The 20,406-nt window shown below is 40.0% G+C and overlaps 1 protein-coding gene across 3 annotated transcripts in view; it reads left to right on the forward strand.

The window, feature by feature from the left end:
• Nucleotides 1–20,406, forward strand: part of b3gat1a (beta-1,3-glucuronyltransferase 1 (glucuronosyltransferase P) a) — a 79,759-nt gene that overhangs the window by 19,284 nt on the left and 40,069 nt on the right. For all 3 annotated transcript variants that reach the window (XM_038693437.1, XM_038693436.1, XM_038693438.1), the window contains exon 2: nt 17,805–18,038. The gene's annotated coding sequence lies outside the window, so the exon portion shown is untranslated. The remainder of the gene's footprint in view (nt 1–17,804; nt 18,039–20,406) is intronic.

Below are 20,406 nucleotides of genomic sequence, written 5' to 3' on the forward strand. Positions count from 1 at the left end.
TTGACACTTGAAGAGTGGTTGAATGAGTGGGACCAGTGTGTCCAAAGACCATGAGACTAGATGTCTGCGCAGGCCTGAAATACCCAAGTCTGAGCTGTCACAAAGCGTCCATCCAAGGACACGAGTCTGACAGATTCTGTAAATGTTTTATTATTGCCTTCGTAGTTATTTTTGAGTGACATTTCCTGGAGAAAATCCATTCAGCTCAACACCTAACATACATTTAAAGCTGCTACAGGCTAAGTGAAGAAACAAAATTCTTCCACAGTATGTATGCAAGTAACACGCTGTCCTGTTTTTGCTATTCCTGCAAAAATGGAGTATCTGAGAGAAATTAAAAAATGGCCAGCATGACTGTTGTCCATTTTTCACATGATATTAATCGTAATTCATTGGCTTCCATTGGATTTGACCACTGACATAGCCTGTATTTTGCTTTTTCTCCGACAAACACATGGAAATTTTAAGGTAAGGATCAATTAATGCATCACTTGGGCTTTTAAGAACACTATGCAGACGAACAGAATGTACAGTAGATGTGTGCAAAAATGCAACACAAAGACTAAAATTCTCATCAAACAAAAGCCCAAGTTTAGCCCTACTCTAGCCCGAACCCAACTTTTTTAAGATTCTTGTCTTGCCAATCTTGGACTATAGGTGTCAGAACTCTACCAGATTCACAGAGGCAGCAAGAGTTGTTTGTCTTTAATGCTGTACATCCACAGAAGTTGATGGATGGCAGAGTAAGGACAGGAGCCCTTGCTCCATTCGTCAAAACCAGACAACCTCTTCAGGCCTGGTGGCACAGGTGACAAATGAGGGTTGAAGTCCCTGCTGGGGGTGAGTCGGGTAGGAGCTTTGGAGGAAGTCCCAGCCTGGTCAAAACGGACAGAGACCACTTATATTTAATCCATGTGTGCTCCCCTGGCCACTGATTATTCCCCGAGTTCATAAAATGCCTCTGAACCTTTTGTCTTGCATGACAAATTGCACTTTGCACTTTAAGCTGGCTTCAATAAGGCCCCAAATTGGAACTTAAAAGTGTGCAGCGACAATGAGACAGATGCAGCTGAAGGAGGCTGTGGAGACTTGTGGAGACTTGTGGAGACGTAAATCACATTTTGCATTTGGAACCACGATGAGGCAGGCAGCAGGGAGAAGTGATTCTATTTGAAGCCCCATATCAACTGGAGGCTTCAATGCATATTGTTAGAAGTCTGTTGAAATGGGAGGAGAGTATGCTGGGCAGAAAAGACACAATGACTTGAACGTTGTGGCCAAGAAATAGGAAGAATACACGTTCCTTTCAAAGCCCCGAAAAGTCCTCTGAAAAATAACTGCCGTCCCCCATTACGTGCGCGTATACTGAGCAGTAACTGTAGTGGAGTCACTTTAAAACTTTCACTCAAAATAATAATTTACTTTGTGTGTGTGTGTGTGTGTGTGTGTGTGTGTGTGTGTGTGTGTGTGTGTGTGTGTGTATAATTAATATTTATCTCAGAAGACAGCTTATTCTATTGAATTAGCTGCAAAATCTATAATAGTTCATTTTTAACATTTATGTAACAGCTTCACAGAGCCCATAAATACATTTAGGAAAAAAGGTGATCATTCAGTAGGCTTTATGGCTTTCTGTGCCGCAAGACTAAATGTGTCTCTTTCCAGAAATCACAGTGTAGTCCGTGCTGTGAACCAGCAGCAGAGCAATCGAGGTGTGACTACAACACCGCCTAAGTGCTCCAAACTGCAGACTACTTGTGTTGAACATTACTGGTCAACACAGGAAGAATGAGACCATGATGACCAAACTGTATGATGTTCAATTCAGTTGTCTTTTATGTGGGGACAGTCATAGAGAGAGTGGCAGGCTCTTTGCTGCTGTTAAGAGAGCTCCATGTACCATGTTCACTGAAAGGTGCATAGTTTGAATCTTGTTTGTCTTTCAGTATTTGGATTATGTACCACGGGATAGAACAGAACAGCCATAACTCTACGCCCAAAAGAAATTTATAGATAATATTATTCCATATCTAATATATAGAAATAAAATTATTTCATTTTATTTATTCAATGAACAAAATGAATAGAATTGTTTTTTTGCATTTTCCTTGATGCTTTGGCAATACTGTTGTAATAACATTCATGGCAATAAAGCAAATTTGAATTGAATTGAATTGAATTGAGAAAGGGTTTTTTCCATCCATGTCAATATTTTTGGCATGACTGAGGAACATATTGGAGCTGTTTGCTGACCTAAGAGCTGATTTGGAGCAAGAAGTCATGCAATACCTGCCATGCCCAAACTTCTTGCAATTCTGCATTTCCTCGCACAGTGTGCAAACCATACCATAGCTTTCGGGGGGGGGGGGGGGGGGGTTCAACCTGACTTCTTTTCTCCGTGAGATGGAAGAATTTAGAAAGTTGCATGGCGCTGCAGAGAGCCCCCAGCTGCAGTAGTGCATGGATCACGCGTAAAATTCTTCCAGTCTGAGGGAACGATCACCAACTGTTAACAGCGCACCCGTTGTAGTAGTGACACAGCCCATTGTAGGTTTTGAAGAGGGAATAGGGTGTTGGGGCGTACAGGCCCAGGGACAGGAGATCGCGGCGCGACTGGGCACGCTGCGGACGGTCGGTGATCATTCCCTCTGGCTAGATGAAGCATGGCGCTCCTGATTTTAAGCATGATCCATGATGATACAGAAATATAGAAATTACTGACAAAAAGAATACTGTCAATATTTTAGAGACCCCACAAAATTTCACAAATCATGTTTTTAGGGGAGCTCATGTCTTATTCCCACTTGCTCCTCCGTAGTTCGCAACCTGTCCTCGTGTCTGGGTCATTCCAGCATACTGTAGCTGTTTCTACTGGGGTTTCCCAAAGCAGTTTTTCAGGTGTACTGTCCCAAGTACTTAGTGCAATCTTAGGCAGGATGGGTAGGTACATACGATTTTCACATACTCAGGACGCACTGAATGAAACAAACCAAGGTTGTTATGAAGTGGCTGTTTTCCTACGACTCTCGATAGCGGAAATCATTAAAACACGCAAAACCCTCATTTAAATATTGCCACCTCCATTTTGTTTGCACCTGTTGTTATCTACGCAATAATTCTTAGCTAATCACCCATAACAAGTACTACAATAACACGTGCAATATTTTAGAATGCATGCTCAATTTACTCTATTCGGGTTGTTAGTATATCCGGCCTTTATTGTCCATCTCTGTTGATTGGCAGTCAGTTAGCTTTATCTTGTGACTGCATGTCCATGATGCCGATGATGAAGTTTATTGCTGTGTTTGGCAGTCATTGACCATAGCTTTCGGTAGTTATCGTAAAGTGGCATTTGTGATCACTTCAGTTGGCCACTAGGGAGTAGAAAAACCAAGCTCACTGATACACAAACAGCACTGTCTGACTAGCCAAGAAGTTATTGTGCCTAATGTTATAGAAAACATTCCTTACTGTTGTATTCAGTAGACACATAATTTATAGTTTTTTTTCTGGTTACCTGAGGAAATAAGTCTTATATTCATTTAGTTTTTTGCTGTGTAATCGTCTCCACCAAATGCTGAGAAAAATGTCTTGGTATTTAGCTTGCTAGATATTCGGATACGTTTCTAAGCTAGATGCTAACTTGTCTGTCAGATGCAGATATTCAGAGAAACATCGTTAGTGCCTTGTCACATTGTCAGACAGGCTGGGCAATTAATGTACAGTAGGTTTATCTGCCAACAGTTGTTATAAAGAACAGCTAAGACTGAGATTAAAACCTAAACAATGAAATAAAAGAGGTTTTAAAAAAGTCCATAGAGCTGCTTATGTGGCACTATAAGTGAACCTTTTACATAATGCAGTCAATGTATTCAATGTCAGTATTAAAACTATTGATTAATGCAGGTTCAAATTTAAATGTGAGGGGTAAAACTTGTCAGTTTCTCCATTTACAGGTCAAGAGAGGGGAACTGCATGCACACGCACACTCTCTATCTCACACACACATACAAGCATGCATGCACATACTTACACACTTTGTGTTGGCCTAATTATGAACTGACTTTGACTCTGACTTTCATTTTGCAGCTTAAACCATCCATGCCCCAAATGCAAATGAATCCATAAAACTTAAATGTCCCAGGATAATTTCTTATCACCAGTGGCTCTGTGATGTGTCTCAGTGTAGTTTAGAGGATTTTTTTTGTTTTGACTGATTTGGAAATCTTGTTTAGTTTGATATTTGCACATGTTATTGATTTTTGCTGAGTGCTCAGGGTGGTAAATAATCACAGTGGGTATTGCCTTCGATGCAAGTAGATGCAAGTTTAGCTTTGTTTACCGAGGCGGAGCCTGTTTGATTGCACTTTGTGCTTAGTGCTCACAGCAGTGCAGCTTCATATGGAAATGTATTGGATTTGAGAAATATATTTAGTTTAATTAAATGTATTGCTTGGTTTTGTTTGAAAAAGATTATTAAGAAACTGCAGTATCATTAACAATGCATTGCACCACATTTACATTATACAACCCCTCTGACCATAATGATGCACTTTAGTTTCTCAGTAAACCAACTATGATTATGATTACAGCTCGAATAAACCTAAGGCCCTTTACACGCTTCAATTTTTAAAGATTTTAGTTTTGTAATTTTCATAGTTATTAGTGACTGTCCACATTCTCAAGATGCAAAAATACACTGTCTTTGTATAAGTGCAATAATGTTAAGAGGAATCAAGTTAATCTTTATTCCCTTCTTACTTAGATTGTAAGTTAATGGAGACCTATTAAACTGCTTTTCCAGTCCTATATTGTAGTTCTGTGACTCCTGTATGGCAGCTTCGCATGATTTTAAGTTAAAAAAAAATTTTATTTTCTTATACTGACTCTTCATTTAGGGCTTCATTTCAGCCTCTGTGTGAAACAAGCTGCAAATGCTCCTGTCTCTTTACGGCCCCCCCTCTCAAAGCCCACTATCTTCTGATTGGCCAAGACCTGAAGCATGGTACCAGGCTGTTGTTGTTGGGCAGAACAGGCAGACTGAGCCATTGCTATGGGAGCACACGCCCATATATGGAACACCAGCTCCGTCTGGCTCAGTCTGGCTCCGTATTACATAGAACGGAGCCCTTGGTAGAAACAGCAGTTCAAAACAGAGCGTTCGGTACAGGAGGAAATCTGAGGTTTTTGCTCACAGGGATTTCTTTTAAATACTTTAACCTCATTTTTTTAAGCTTTGGCCATGTTTAACATGAACATCCAACATTATAACATTGTAGAAAAGTCATAAAATGTGGAAAAGCATAATAGGTCTCCTTTAACAAGATTTTTTAACATTTAATACATAGCATACTTGGTGGAACTTTTTGTCTGTGTGTTAAAACTGAATACAAAGCAAATTATGGTCTGGGTTTACTTCCATAAATCTGTCCGCTGGAGTGCCGCCACAAACTAGACTCACAAGACTGTACAGTAGCTGTAGTAAGCTAACAACATGCACTAAGTGTACAGTGTGTGCCTATGATTTAGAGGGACTTTAAACTTGACTACAAAATCCAGTAGTTTTTTCTTTGGACCTCTCGTGTTTACTCCTGTTGTCTTAACAAAAGCTTTCTTTTGCATCAGATCTTCCCTTGCATCCAGTCTGAAGAGAGAGAATGGTTTGAAATCAAACTAATACACACTCCCTTGCAATCCCATCTCAGTAGTTTTCAAAATGTTCATGGTAATATTATGGTAAAGTAGAACATTTTCCCAAACCCTTGGAAACATGAATTTGATAGAACAGTACTTTTGTTGCAAGAACTTAACATGTGTATACGTATTTCCCAAAGCTTATGTGTGTGTAATGGGGGAGGCGGCGCTGTATAACATTATGAGGAGTGCACTCTTTACCAGCTGATAAATGATTCTGCTGTGTGCTGCAGGCACAAAAATGTCGGAAATGCAGGTTGTACCACAGTTTCCCCTTTGAGATTAGATAAAAGAATAAGCTTTAGACCTCCATGCCCTCCAATTTAATGTCAGTCACTCACACTGACTGACACTGAGGTCAGTTTTTCTGTGGTAACACTGTGGAGAATTCCTGTCTCATACCAACTGCTGCAGTACATCCTATCCAGCTCCTCATAAAGCCCCTTTTCTTTTTCTTTTTTTTGCCTTGAGCAAGTGTTACGCATGGTTGAGTGTCCGCAGGGAGCCTTAGCGAACATGCAGTCTTGGTATGTCAGTCCCCAAATAGAGGTTACTCCTACAACACTTAAGACATTCCTGTATATACCTACATTAACACAGTAGACTTTGAAATATATGTTCCATGTATACATACACGTACTGTATGCAAACATATTGTATGCTGTATGCCAAAAAATTGCTATTCACGCCCATTCAAGCAAAGGCAAATGGTGCAAAACTCATGCAAAGTGCACAGTGGATAGGTAATTGGATTCAGCAATGAAAATTGGAATCTCTCCTGCCATTAATCTGATCAGTGAAATATGCAGATCAGAGGATTTATAACATCGGCAGGCTGCAAATAGATTATACACCTGAAATACATCCAACAAGCTCAGTTTATTTTATCCCGGTCAGCAATTAAGCCACACTACCTCTGGTGTTTGTAATGTGATCTGCCATGTTGGCATAGCCCTCCCTTCATTAAAGTGTCTGTCTCACAAAATACTTGCAATTAGAATGAGGATCTTTTTAATGGCAGGAAACCCCATCTTGTAAGTGAGACAGAGGCAGTTTCTTCCCGTGGACAGAGCTGACATATCACAGCTCTGCAGCAATTAAATGGAAGGAACAAAAAAGCCAATACAGAGCGATTTTCCCATGCAGGCTCTCCAGGAAACTGGCAAAGGAAAGGCATCTTCAGGCCCAAATGATGGTCTGTCTCCTGGGTTTGATCACTTGGAGCTTTGGCTATAATGGCTCACAGCCCAGAGATACCCCATCAGACGAAAACCTTTATGTTAATGCCAAAAGCAAAGGTCTTGACTGGCAATCCCAGGAGTGTATCAAATCAATTAACAGATCTTTCAACAATCGCTACAGGGTGCCTATTTTATGATTTGTTTTGAAGATTTATAGAATGGAAGCCTCATTATAAAATGACAAGAATCCATTTGAGAGGTTTGCAAAAGACTTTTAAAAGACTTTCAGCAAATACAGCCTGAGGGGAGCATAAAATGTGCTGGACTCCACATTTTTAAAAAGTTTTTGGATGAAATGGGCAGTGTAGCTTCTCCCAGTCCTGTCGAATCAGCCATCAGATAAATGAACTACTACTGTACCTCCAGATCTATCAGCATGAATTTGATTGCATCCTTTCTGCAGAGTACGGTGTTTTCCCTGCTCCTCAGTCAGTGGATAGAAAATGTGTCCTTCGCCAAGTGACCATACCACTGTATCAAATCAAGATGAAATGCCACAGCAACTGTCAGCAACATCAACTCACAACACCCTCTGCAGTCACCAGCGATGGCACACTGGTTGTTGTGACTGTGGAGGAAGCATCATGTAATAAGAATGCAGAGGTCAAAATCCCCTGATCGAATGTGAAGTAGTGCCTGAAAGAGCGCTGAGTGAACCAGACAGTGCTCTGTCAGGCCTGCTGACGGCAGATGGGGGAGGATGCCTCGTCATTTGTCTCTGTTCTGATCGGACCTGTCAGTAGAGATTCATCTAGATAGAAATGCGCTGTCCGTTCATGCAGTTTCTGTCACGAGGATTCCTTCTGTCTCATAATAGATAGATAGATAGATAGATAGATAGATAGATTTAGTTCTTAAACTCGAAATCAATGTTTTCACCTGTAGCTTACGTTGTACATTATTGCAGTTGAGCATTACATAAAGCCCACTGTTATATTTAAACCTGATGTAGGAGTCATCATGCTGCTCACAACGCTGCTTGTCAGACGATGCCGTGAGGGAACTGTTAACCAAGTCTTTATCCAAACGAGGCAGATTGTCCAAGCTACGCAGTGATCACTGATCCAACAAGGACATCCGTGTTCTTCTTAATGCCTCCCCTCTCACTAAGATTACTTAAGCCCCCAGTTTTATGGGTAGCAGAGCCCATCAATTTCCCCTAGCCCCTGTAATTATGCAGACAAGGAGTATGAACCATGTGATTGCATTCTACAGCAGAGGGTATATTACCTTTTTAGGGTGTCAAGGAGAGTACCTTAGGGAGCAACATATAATTGCTGCTTGCACAGGATTCAATTGTTAGAGCATGTTGGAAGGATTTTCTTATTGTTTGATTGACTGCACAGGCTGCCCCAGTCATGTTCAGACTGTCAGTGTGCAACTGTGGAGTGAAACATGTACTGTAGGTAATACGATATGTTATTGGAGGTCAGCTCTAATGCAGAGACATTCACTGCATTCACTTTTCATGGAAAAGTGAAATGTCATTACATTCAAATTTCTCTGGAGGTTTTTAGCTACAATAGTGGCATGACTCTATGGTTTGTTGGTCCACCATTTTTATCCAGAGTGATGTATCTGAAACTCTATTGGATGGATTCCTATGGTCACCAGAGGATGACTGACTTATATCCTCCATGATATATGTAGTTCAGATAGAAAAAAAATATTTGGATGGAATGTAGAGAAATTCGCTACAAATAATCAAGAGGGTAAAGTGTAATGACTATGGCGATCCCCTGACTTTTCATCTAGTGCCATCATCAGGTAAAATTTCAATTTCCAGTACTGTTGATAATGACCAGATACCTGCAAATGAATGAATTCCGATCAAGCGTAGCTGAACGTTTTGTTTATATATACATTAATATTCAGATTCAGTCCGATGCTTCCTAACCGTCATTGAATCATTTATCTCTTGTCTCTCTAATTAGCAAAGCGCCGTGTGCAAAACATTCATGTAGCAACTTGTCATTTTTAGCAGACTGTGACTTCTGCCAGTTAAAATGACAATGGTCATATCAGCTGTCTCTAACATTAATCTGTAAGTTGATGGCTTAGCCAAATATGTAACACTTTTTTTTAACAGCAACAACAAATAAGGTGTGTAAGGCTACAGCTGTTATTTCAATATGATGGATACATATGTAAACAACATTGCATATCTTCTGATGTCCTCTATAGAATTATTTTTATTATGTATACTTAGCATCTTTGGCAAATGAGAAAAACGTTGGGATGAAACTTGTCTCATCTCATTTTCATATTGTTGCTTGAGTGTGCACTTGGCAGCTGTCATTTTTGATGAATAAAAAAGTATCAGATTGGACTCCGTACTGTCACTGTGAGCATGTTAGTACACTGATGTTAGCATTTAGCTCAAAACACCACTGTGCTTAAGTACGGCTGCTAACATGGCTGTAGACTCTTAGTCATGTTAGGGCACAGAGGCAGAACAGGTACAGTTTCTGGGTATTTATTTAAGCCCACAGAACTTACGGCAGAGTCCAGAGTTCAACAAAGGGTAATCCAAAAACGAGGCAGAAACGGGCAGGCAAGCAAGACACTCGGCAGTGGATGAACATACAACGAACCAGCAACGGCTGAACAGAAGTAACACACATTTAAGCACTGGCTAGCAAGGAGGGCGGGAGCACAAACAGGTGATACTAATAAAGACAGCAGACAGGCAGGCAGAGAGACAGCAGGGGAAAACAGACAGACACAAACAAGTTTCAAAACACAAGGCAAGAATCTAACTGGAACTCAAAACACACACAAACAGATACTGTACAGACCAATAAACAAAACTCACAAAGACCTAAACTAAACCGCGCCGATCAGACAGGCAGTGTGACATGGCTGCCCTATTTTTCAATGCATCATTAACACTAGATCTTTCATGCTGGTAAATGACCTCAGTCAAACAGTTACAAGTTCAGTAATCATATAGAGTATGATACAGTGAAAAGACAAACCAGGTGAGATAACATGATAAATATTTCAAGCAGCAATAGGCTTGTTGTCTTTCTATAGCAAGTACCGCAGATGTGATAATAGCAGCTCATAAACATTCATCACAGGAAGGCAACTGAACTGCAAGCCTGGAGCATGTCATCACCTCCAAAGTCTCCCTCCAAAGTGCCTGGTGGCATTCGTTGCCGCTCTTACCATTCTGTTGATGTAATGCCTCGAAACCAAACATAATAGCTGCCAAGTGCAAACAACAGCAGTTCCCAACATAATAGCCAAGGGTAGACTATCTCTCTGGGATCAATTGAAGCCTTGCAGGGGCTGAAAATGACCCTGGGTAGGTTGAGGGACAGCTGTGAAGATGAAAGGCATCTAGTGAAAGGTTGTGGCTGCTTCACTTTGGAAGTGAGTGAGCTATTTGCGTTAGTAGTGCCTATATGGATGCGCTTTTGATTTACTCAAGGTCAAAAAAATTTAATAAATTCATAAATAAAAAGGAGGAGCTTTTGTTAGTATTCAAAACAATATTTCAGAGAAGCGCTGCATTCCAACAGGACACAACCAGGAGCTATTATCTATTTATAGCCAGGAGACCAACTGGGATCCTGGCTGTTTCACCCAGAAGCACCTTCAGGCTGCCGATGTTATTCCTGTGCGGCTCTGCAGCTCCGGCTCTGGCTTGAAATTCTTCACAGGGATCGGTGTGTGTGTGTGTGTGCGTGTGTGTGTGTGTGTGTGTCAGGGGGAAGAGGGGTTATATTATATGGGGATTGCCTGTAAAGCCACAACCTTCTCCTGTCCATCTCTGTCAGAAGTTCTCCCTAAGGGGGATCAGCAGGTAGCTTCGAGGGGAGGCTGTTCAAACGTATTTGCCAAACTCTTGGAGGAGGAGTGTTGCTCTGAACGAGTTATTTGATTCTTAACACCATCATATAAATATGAAGATGCGGGTGGGTGAGGAAAATTTCATGATGACTCTAGATTCAGTATTTAAAATTTGGACTACGTTTAGGTCAATCACAAGATCAAAAGATACCAGAACCTTATCCCCTTGACGCCTGAATTTATTTACAATAATAAAAAATAAAAAAATATTTCTGTTTTCATTTGCTTTCAAGCTGATGTTAAATTAAGTGTAAATTGTTAATTTGTCTATAGAACATAGAAAAGTGATAAATTCAGGTATGATGCAAATTAGTGACAACAGGCATAAACGAGAAACCAGTGCTTGTAGAAGGTTCCCAGGTACGTATCGAATATTCAGCATTAAGGGGTTAATCCTGGCTTTGTGGAAAAGGTTTTGAAATAGCATTTAGTCCATTTTTAAAGACCAGGTTTTAACATTACTAAAGAAATACATATAAAATAGTCAAATACTTAACTAAATACATAAAATATGACAAATCCTAATAATTAATAAAAATTTTAGAAGGTGGCATATGTGTTTAGAAGTTGGACTACTGACCTCAGTATGTCTTAAATCCTGGCTACGACCCTGCCGAAGTTTTCCAATTTTTTTGCAGTGTAGTAGTCAGCATTGCCTGCTATCGCTGTGGCCATAGCTGGGCAGGTTTAATAGCTTTGGCTCTAAGCCAGAATGTTGAGGTTTTTTGCAAAGCCAGAGCCACAGGAATTGATGCAGTTACAATATTTCTGGTCATAGGGCTGAAACCCTGCAACAAGCCCTGATATTGTCGAAGAAATGGCAGCCGTTGGAGCAATTCATAATTTTACCACAAGAAAGGGTAATAAAAGAAGACAACTGCAAAGAGATTTGAGGCTAAAGCACAATTAATATGTAGAACACACAGTATCTTGGCCAATTTTATGCAGGGCTCTTTCAATTTTTTTGTCTGATTGTGTGTATTGAGTGCATTTACTTATTTATTCAACAGACTCAACGAAATGCATTTGGACAAGAAGGTATTTTAAAGCCACGGTGACTGGCCTTTTTCTGTTTTGGTATTGTTGTGGTTTCCAGCAGGTTCTGAACAGAGTCACCAGGTCTCTCTTAATACAATACGTAACGTGAGGTCCAATAGTGGTAAGGATGACGACAACAGTGCAAGGTAAATAAGTAGTTGTTTTGATTTACCCTGTGCCAAGCTTTTCTAACACGGCATCAGTCCCAGCTGCCGTGCGTCGCCATGGCAACCAATGGCCAGGCTGAGCTCAGCACAGTTTTGGTCATGAGAAAACCATAAACAGGAGGACAAACAAAGACTGCTCTCCAAAGCTGTGATGAGAAAACACAGCACGGTATTGACACCAGCCTGTGTATTGTCAAGTATGCAAATCATCCTGCTTGTGTGAAGTCTCTGCTGCATCCATCATCCACATCTCATGCTATTTCATTGTGTTGGTACACACAGTGCGCAATTAAATTGTATACTTCACAGGATGTATGAGGTCGTCGGGAGATTATTGCTGTAAAATCTTGCAAATAAATCACCTTGGAGATGATTAAATCACATCATCACTATTAGGCCTCTGACGTTTCCTTTATTCTTTAATGTGAGGATAATGAAAGGCTAACATTAAATTCAACATGCTTCTGCCCTGCTGATAATTGACTAAATGGGTAATTATGATTTAACTGGATGGCTGTAAGTTCTGGGAGCTTGAGGGTGACCCGCACACTTGACAATTGTTCTTGTAAAAGGACATTCTGTGCTCTGTGGCTTGGCCTTCATTGAGCTGTCAGGAGCTGTGGGGGATACAGCGCTGTCAGCCTGCATGCCCACCTCCACCATCCATGGGATCGATCACGCCACCGCCTCCTAGAGAAACCTAACCACCGCAGCTCCTCCAATTACCGCTGATGGGCCACATCTTTCTATCAGAATAAGCGTCAGAGCCATACGGCTCCTTTCAGAGCCAGGGACAGAAAGACAGAGAAAGGATGGAGTGGCAAGCTGGCAGTTGAAAAAAGAGGCAGCGAGAGAAAGAAAGGATAAGAATGTGGTGACAAGCATGCGCAGCTGCTGAAACCTTCATGTTGAACTTTGCCAAGACGGATGCTGAACTTAGACCCGCATGTGCATTATTAATATTGACCACTTACATGAGAATAAAGAAGCATTTACTCACCAACTGACATGCCTGAATTAATCATAGAGCCATACTCAAAGGCATGATGAATTCCCTTTCATGACAAACCTGGCAGTTTTCACTTAAATGACAGATGTCTTCAGAATGACAAAAGGCCACAAGGTCTGTCATTATCTCTGGCATTATCATACGCACCATCAAAGATTCAGCAGAGGACAGGCTTTGTTTTTTTTTCTCAGCAGGGCATTTTCCACTCGCCAAAATGATTCCCTCTATAATATATACATTAAAAGAGGGAAACTCACACATCACCAAAGTGATGTATGAGAGGAGATTGTCTGTGATGGGATTATTGTATGTCGGAGGAATTTCTGCAGTGAAGTCCAGCAAAGGTCTGAACCCCAAAGATGCATATAAAAAGCAGTTACTATAGTGAATTCGGAAGAAAATAAGGGTGTGCTCATGTATTGTATTGTATATTGTTGTGGGTGTATATATATATATATAAATATATTTTGTGTGTGTTTTAAACTGATGTCCTGCATCATGTGGAAGCAGAATTACAAAAGATTCTTCCCACTGGGTAGCAATAACCATGCAGCAGTCAGTACATATTAGAAACACAGATCACAATCAAAAGTGCATGATGCAGTGTCTACAGTCACATTTCTGCACTTTTTTATGTTTTATATTGGGAGCAAGTTTGATTTCTTGCTGTATGATGAAGCATCAATTCTTGATGATACATTTGTGTGTGTATATACAGCATGTGTGAAAGTAAGTGCAGGTCCATCTCTATTCTGATGGGTTACATTAGCAGGTTTGAAGTCAATCAATACCAACACCACCCTGTCTGGTCTCTCTCTCTCTCTCTGCTCCCTCCATCCAGTTCACCGTCTTCATGTTTTATCCTCCATCCATCACTGTCAGACGCACAGACTGTCATGTTCGCAGTGGTCAGCCCACGTTGGAGCCACCACAGCCTGCTGCACAGTACAAGCTTGTCTCTAAGTGTGTGAATGCATGTGTAAATGTCTGTGTGCTCCCACGCACACATGTGTTTAAGTGTTTTGTGTGCGGTCATGGAGCAGAACATGACAGAACAGTGTTACAGCCACCTACTGCAGTCCACACACTGCTGTGCTGTGACACCGTCAGGTCCTGAAGTAATGTCTGTCTGAGTGCATTGCAGATGTTAAATAACACATTAAATGCATCACTTTGGTAATGGGTTAAACTCTTATTTCCCCAGAATGTGAAATTTCCAGAAGCTAGGTAAAATATGAAACTGAACCTTACACTAAAACCTATATTTAAAAATGTACCTGTCATATTTAGCTCAAATGCCAAGCGCAGACACAAAAAACAAGGATCGGGACCCAAATGTAGACCTCCAGGCAGAACAGGTTCTGTGTAACGTGGTATATTGACAATAAACACAATGTGAACAAACTTACATCCGCAGTCGAAAGGCAAAACCCAAAGTCCAGAATCCAAAATAAAAACAATAATAGAATAGATAGAATACTTTTCTGTTCAGCCAAGGCTGGAAAAGCATCTTTAGTGTCACCAGACAAATAAAAATATCCTGGTACATCAATGCTGCACATCTCAAAACATCACTACAGCAACACAGTGTACAATATGCTTTCTATGCAGAAAGATGCAGATTAGTGCATCTTGTTCATTAGGTTTATTAGATTAGGTATAAAAGATATCAGAGATCTAATCCTAATCCAAACAGATAAGACAGGCAAGAACCAAAACACAAAATCCACAGAATCAAACATATGGACATGGTAAGGTGATTAACACTAAACAATATAAAGACACAGACTTAAATACACATTAGGGAACAAGGCACAGGTGAAACTAATCAGGGAGGAGCAAATAATCAAACAAGCGGTGAAAAGAGACAGGAAGTGAAGTGAGTACAAACACAAGAGGAGGGGTTTAATGAAATAAAAAGGGAAATAATAACACATTGAAATTCAAAACCCTGACAGAGCTATCTGAACATGAAGAGAAAATGAGTTGCAAATTAGTGATTTGTGTAGCTGTTTATATAAACACCATAACTGCCAAATCAAACAAACTGTATTTTTTATGGTTACTTTAAGGGATATTAAAGACAACAAGATTTGCCTAGTCTGGATTTGGCACCCAGAGTTGTTATATAAGTACTGTAAAAAAAAAAAAAAGTGGCTGGTCTTTTTCACAGTTTCACATGTTTTTGGTTGTTTTTTGGTTGTTTGACAAAGCCATTCAGAGCAGCTACTAGATGTGATGACCGTCGGGGAACAAATAAAAACATAAGTCTTTCCTTTCAGGGTCTGATTTAGGTTTGTAGATCTGGATATTTGTTTTCAACCACCATTATCTTTGTCAACTAAGGGCTGTGGCTAACAATAGGGCCATCCAATCACAGCTCAAAAATAATGTTTTTATGTAAATGAGCCTTAAACAGTTTCATTGTGAAGTAGGCAGATAGGAGTATCGAAACAAACGTATCAATTGCGACTTAAATACCATCTTTAAAACAATCACTATCATTTGCTCACACCATACCATACCTTCTATCAGCAGCCAATTTATTTTCAGTGTTGTAACTATAGCTACACGTGGCACAAAAGACACATTTTGGGTTAGTGCCATATTTAATCTCTGAGCTTTTAACCCACGATGAGATGAGGCACAGCTTGAGATCCTCGGCCTTCTTTGGTCACTCCACAGTCTAAGCCAACAATTATTGCTGTTTGAGCTTTTTCAATTTTCTTCTGCACTGTGGTGACCAGCTGGGCAAATCAGGGTCCTTTAAAATATTGTCCATAGTCTGTTTACATTGTGTTCTATGCTATACTCTGTTTAGCTGTTGTTGGAATCATTTTGTGCAATTTATTGTCGTTTAATGTTGATTTTTATTCAGTTTAACATTGGTGGTACTATAATATTTTCCCCTGCTATCCAGCAGGTGAAGGTTTGGACAGGCCTTTCAATCTCCATTATGGTAATATGTGATTGAGGAGGAGGATGTGGATGTGTGATTGTGTGAGGGTCCAAGAAAAACATTGCACACACGACTACAAGTCATGTAGCCACTCAAAAGTACTTTCTAGTACAGTATGGAGTCATTTGAAGCTTCACATCTTAATACACACCTTAACATTTGAGATTTACTGTATTTATAATTTACATACATTTAAGATGCATTAAGTTATTTGAACATAAAGTGATCTTTAAGTATCACTTAAGATACATTGAATTAGGATATTTAAAATTTTAATATAAGAAACATGTAATTACAACTACAGTAAGTGTGGTTGGTAAAAGACAATTGCTTTGAATATATTTCAACTTTTAATAAGCTCATGACAAAATATGACTGCCGTTTGATGTCTTCACATGTAGCACACTTAACCACGTTTAACATCACTAAAGTTTATGATGCATTTGATTGTTCCAAATAATATTTCACTACACCTAATTATGTAGAGAGTGTGCATGTTGTAAGGGTTTTTAAATGTACATTTTACAGCACATGTTAAAATTAGGGTGGAGTAATTGTAGTGCCAGTGATGCTCATCTCTGATTTCATTCTGTTTATGTCTCTAGTATGCATAAAGAAAACAAAAGGTTTATTAATCTTTTAGCATTTAACTGTTGGACAAATTACAGCAAAATGCACGATACACATCATAAAGACACAAAAAAACACAAGGACAGTATTTGCATGGGAATATATGAGTAGGGAGCTTGTTTTTTCCTCACTTAGCTTAGCTCTGCGTCCATGTTCCCAGCTTTCCTCTTTTGTTGTTGTAATTTGGCACCACGGAGCATGTTTTAAATCCTGGGGCTCAAGTTGAGTATCTGCGAGTCAGCTGGATCTACAGAAGGGGCATTCCCCATGGTTTTGAGATAATTGCTTTCTTCCCTTATGACAACCCTACTGAATTTAGATTAGGGCAATAACAAATCTGCGACACTGTGTGCCCTCTGCATTGCATCTTGTCAATAGGCTGTTAATATGCTCGACCCTTGTCTCATTTTTCTTCGGGTGGCATCAGCTGGGCCCCCTCTACAACCACAGCCGCTGCCCACAGGCGGGTACAACCAACACTGTGGCAGATGAGGCCGACAGAGAAAGTCTCATCAATAATGGAGAGCGGTAGCTGGGGGAGTGGTGCAGAGGAATGGTGGTGGAGTGAGTGAGAAGTGCAGCTGGTGTGTTTGTCTCATTTCTTCCAAATGGACATTTTGAAATGATGTTCCCCAGAGGGCAGGCATAAGAGGAAGAAAGCTTTTAATAGCCGATAGCCTGAATAAGTTGTCAAATCCCTGTTTATATATGTGTCTTTCCATATTTGACAGTTTCCTCTGCTGCTCTGCCACCTTTTCTCCAGAGAGCTGGGCAAATAAACTGAATAATAGGAAAATATATCAATATTTAGTTTTAATTCAGAATTTTTAAAGGCCATGCAGATGGTTGTCATACTGTATTACAAGCATGTAAAATACCCAAATAACTATTCAGTTAAAGTCAGCTACATGGGTGTAGTCCTAAAAGACACACCCTAGGAAGGCAAAAACAAAAATCTCATCAATTTCCTGTCTGTCAGTGTCCTCAGAGGAATAGACACACCTAATAATGATCTTTCCTGACATCTGTCCAGATGCAAACAGAAATTCCATCACCGAAGCACTAAGAATGACCCTGTGGCTGTTACAGTGTGGCAGCGTCTCCTCCCAGCTGCCATCATGCTCATTCCCTTTCTTCAATGCGCCTCATTGTGTTAGGAAGAGGAGGCCCATTCTTACACACATCTCTCGTGCTCTTGTTTACTCCAGGGGCCAGGCCTGAGGGCGTGAAACTGTTGGGAGAGTTTGGATGTCACCGCTGACACAGCTTCCATTGCATTGGACCACCTTCAACGGCACGCATCTCTACTCTCCAGACGGCACCAATTAAGGCAGCCTTGAGAGAAAGAGTTGTGACAGTATCCAACGACACAGACGCAAGAAGGGAAAGGAGTACACTGGAGGAGGGGCCTCCGCTTGCTGCAAACAGGCAGAAGACTGCTTGTGAGTATCCTATTGTTCTCATTGTTGTGGGCGAACACATTTCCATACAACTGACCAGGGCGATGCTACCAATTCCCCTGCATTTGATATATTTCCAGTACAGCACATAAAGTTCATAACCAGAAAGTCATCTAAGAATGAATGCAAGGTAGTGATTTATTTCTTAGGAGCTGTGTATTTCTACCCAGAGAAGCATTTTTCAAATATATTAGTATATTTTTTATCTCTGTCTGATACGCAGACACCTGGGCTGACCTTGACAATCTTGCTTTGTTCTTATTTTTCAATGTCACTTACATCCCACATGAACACACACACACAGCTGGCTGATTTATTTCTTATTTCTTTATAAAGGCAGCAAAATTTAAACCTCTCTGAGCATCAAAGGATGTGGTTAAAGGTAAAAGGAGGATGCAGGTGATAGTACCTCCACACCCACTCATCTTTCGCTTCCTGTCCAATAGATGTTCCATTTTTACCAGGAAATCCTGTAGAGGAATTAGGTTCGAGGACATGGGCAAAATGATCTGACAGATCCACTTACCTCTGCTGTCTACGATCCTCCTGGCCTCTGATATTATAAGATGTTGATATGTATGTAAGCATGGGGCACGGGAGCATAAGGAAAAAGGATGGGGAGGGGTTAGAGCTCAAGAGCCGATCCTGCTGATGACAAAGCCAAGGAAATAATGTTAAGGTGTGGAGGCAGCAAATGATGTGATGCGATGAGAGTGTCGTGGGGGAGGGAGAAAGAGTGAGAGAGGTTTTGCTGTTAAATCGCTCGTAGGCTATGTTGTCTCCTTAGGCTCCTACCAAAAAAATATCATGATTTCTTCCTGGTAAGCCAAGGGTGAAATAAATCTAAACCTTATACTCTCATATTGCCTTTTGGCCAGTGCAAACAAACACGGCTGAAAAAAGACAGGTTAGCACACATATCTATAGGACTTACATAAACCAAAGTGCCCTGGGATCACACCACCGGTCGATAGCAGTGCTTCACACTGCACCAAATATTAACCCTCTCATGCATGAACTATTAAAAACATTATCTTGGTTTTTTAAAGATTTATTTTTTTTGATTACTCAAAATTGGGCTACATGAACTTCATGTTGAATCATCTCAGTTTTAACATTTCAACATCCAAAATGTAACAGATTACATAGTTCTAGTTAAAACTGATTTCTTTACAGTATGTGAGTATAATACTTATTCTTATTTTGTGTAAAGGCTGCAAAGCTGTCAAAAGTTGCAAATTCATGCTGTAATAGGCACATTTGCATTGTTATTAATGTTCATATATCTGTTAAATTTCGGTTTTATTATCATATAATACAAATCATCACATCTTTGAAAAATTAGAATAGATAAACTAGCTGGTTACAGAAATCAAACTTAATGCAATCTGACTCCACTGTTGCATGACGTCCACATACATGCACAGTTGGTTTTTGGTGTATAAAAACTAACTACTTTAATTTAGAAAACATAAACTTGTTAATAATACTTTACTGTACATACTACTATTTTGTTTTATCTTGACTTACCACCTTGAATAAAAGTTTTTCACAGATATGCCTGAGGCATTTAGCACATGGCCATCACAGTCAGCCATCTTGGATTAATGAGGTCATCAAGCAATAAATATTTGCAAAACAAGATGGTAACCACTGTTATGTTGCTATCAATCAAAAGAAAATGTCCTCAAATGACTTGGCGAACATAACCATGATATTGTAACCCAAAATGGAGTTAAAATAACTGTCCACAAATGTGGACGCCGTGCATGAAAGGGTTTTTAAACATCCATGCCTGATATTTAGATGAAGGGGTTGATTATAAAAATAAATATTCAGCCTCTGTTCTCAGGCAATGAAAAACAACAAAACAGCTAGAATAAAATGCATCATTTTGTTAAAAGGCATAAGAGAGTTCTTAAATGTGCTTTGACAAACAGTAATCAATTTTTAGCAAACATCCATGGTTCCCAGAAGATGAGTCTTAATGACTGTGGTGATCCACTGACTTCATCAGGTCAAAATTTCATTTTGAACAGTACTTTGATTTATGACTGAAGATAAGCAAAACTAATGACATTCCATCAGCTTCTCTACTTTATGTTTAGTGCTAATTCGCAAGTGTTAGCATGCTAACACACTAAAGTAAATGCTCCGTATTTGTATTTCTAGTCTTCTCGACCACTCAAAGCGCTTTTACACTACATCTGCATTCACTAGTCATACACATTCATACATTGAGCCTAAGTGCTCAAACGGAAACTAACATTCACACTCATTCATACACTGGTGGAACAGCCGCCAGGGGCAATTTGGGGTTCAGTATCTTGCTCAAGGACACTTCGACACG

Source organism: Micropterus salmoides, unplaced genomic scaffold, assembly GCF_014851395.1.
Source record: "Micropterus salmoides isolate LMB-PRFRI ecotype aquatic unplaced genomic scaffold, ASM1485139v1 Ms_hic_scaffold_3, whole genome shotgun sequence".
Lineage (NCBI taxonomy): Eukaryota > Metazoa > Chordata > Actinopteri > Centrarchiformes > Centrarchidae > Micropterus > Micropterus salmoides.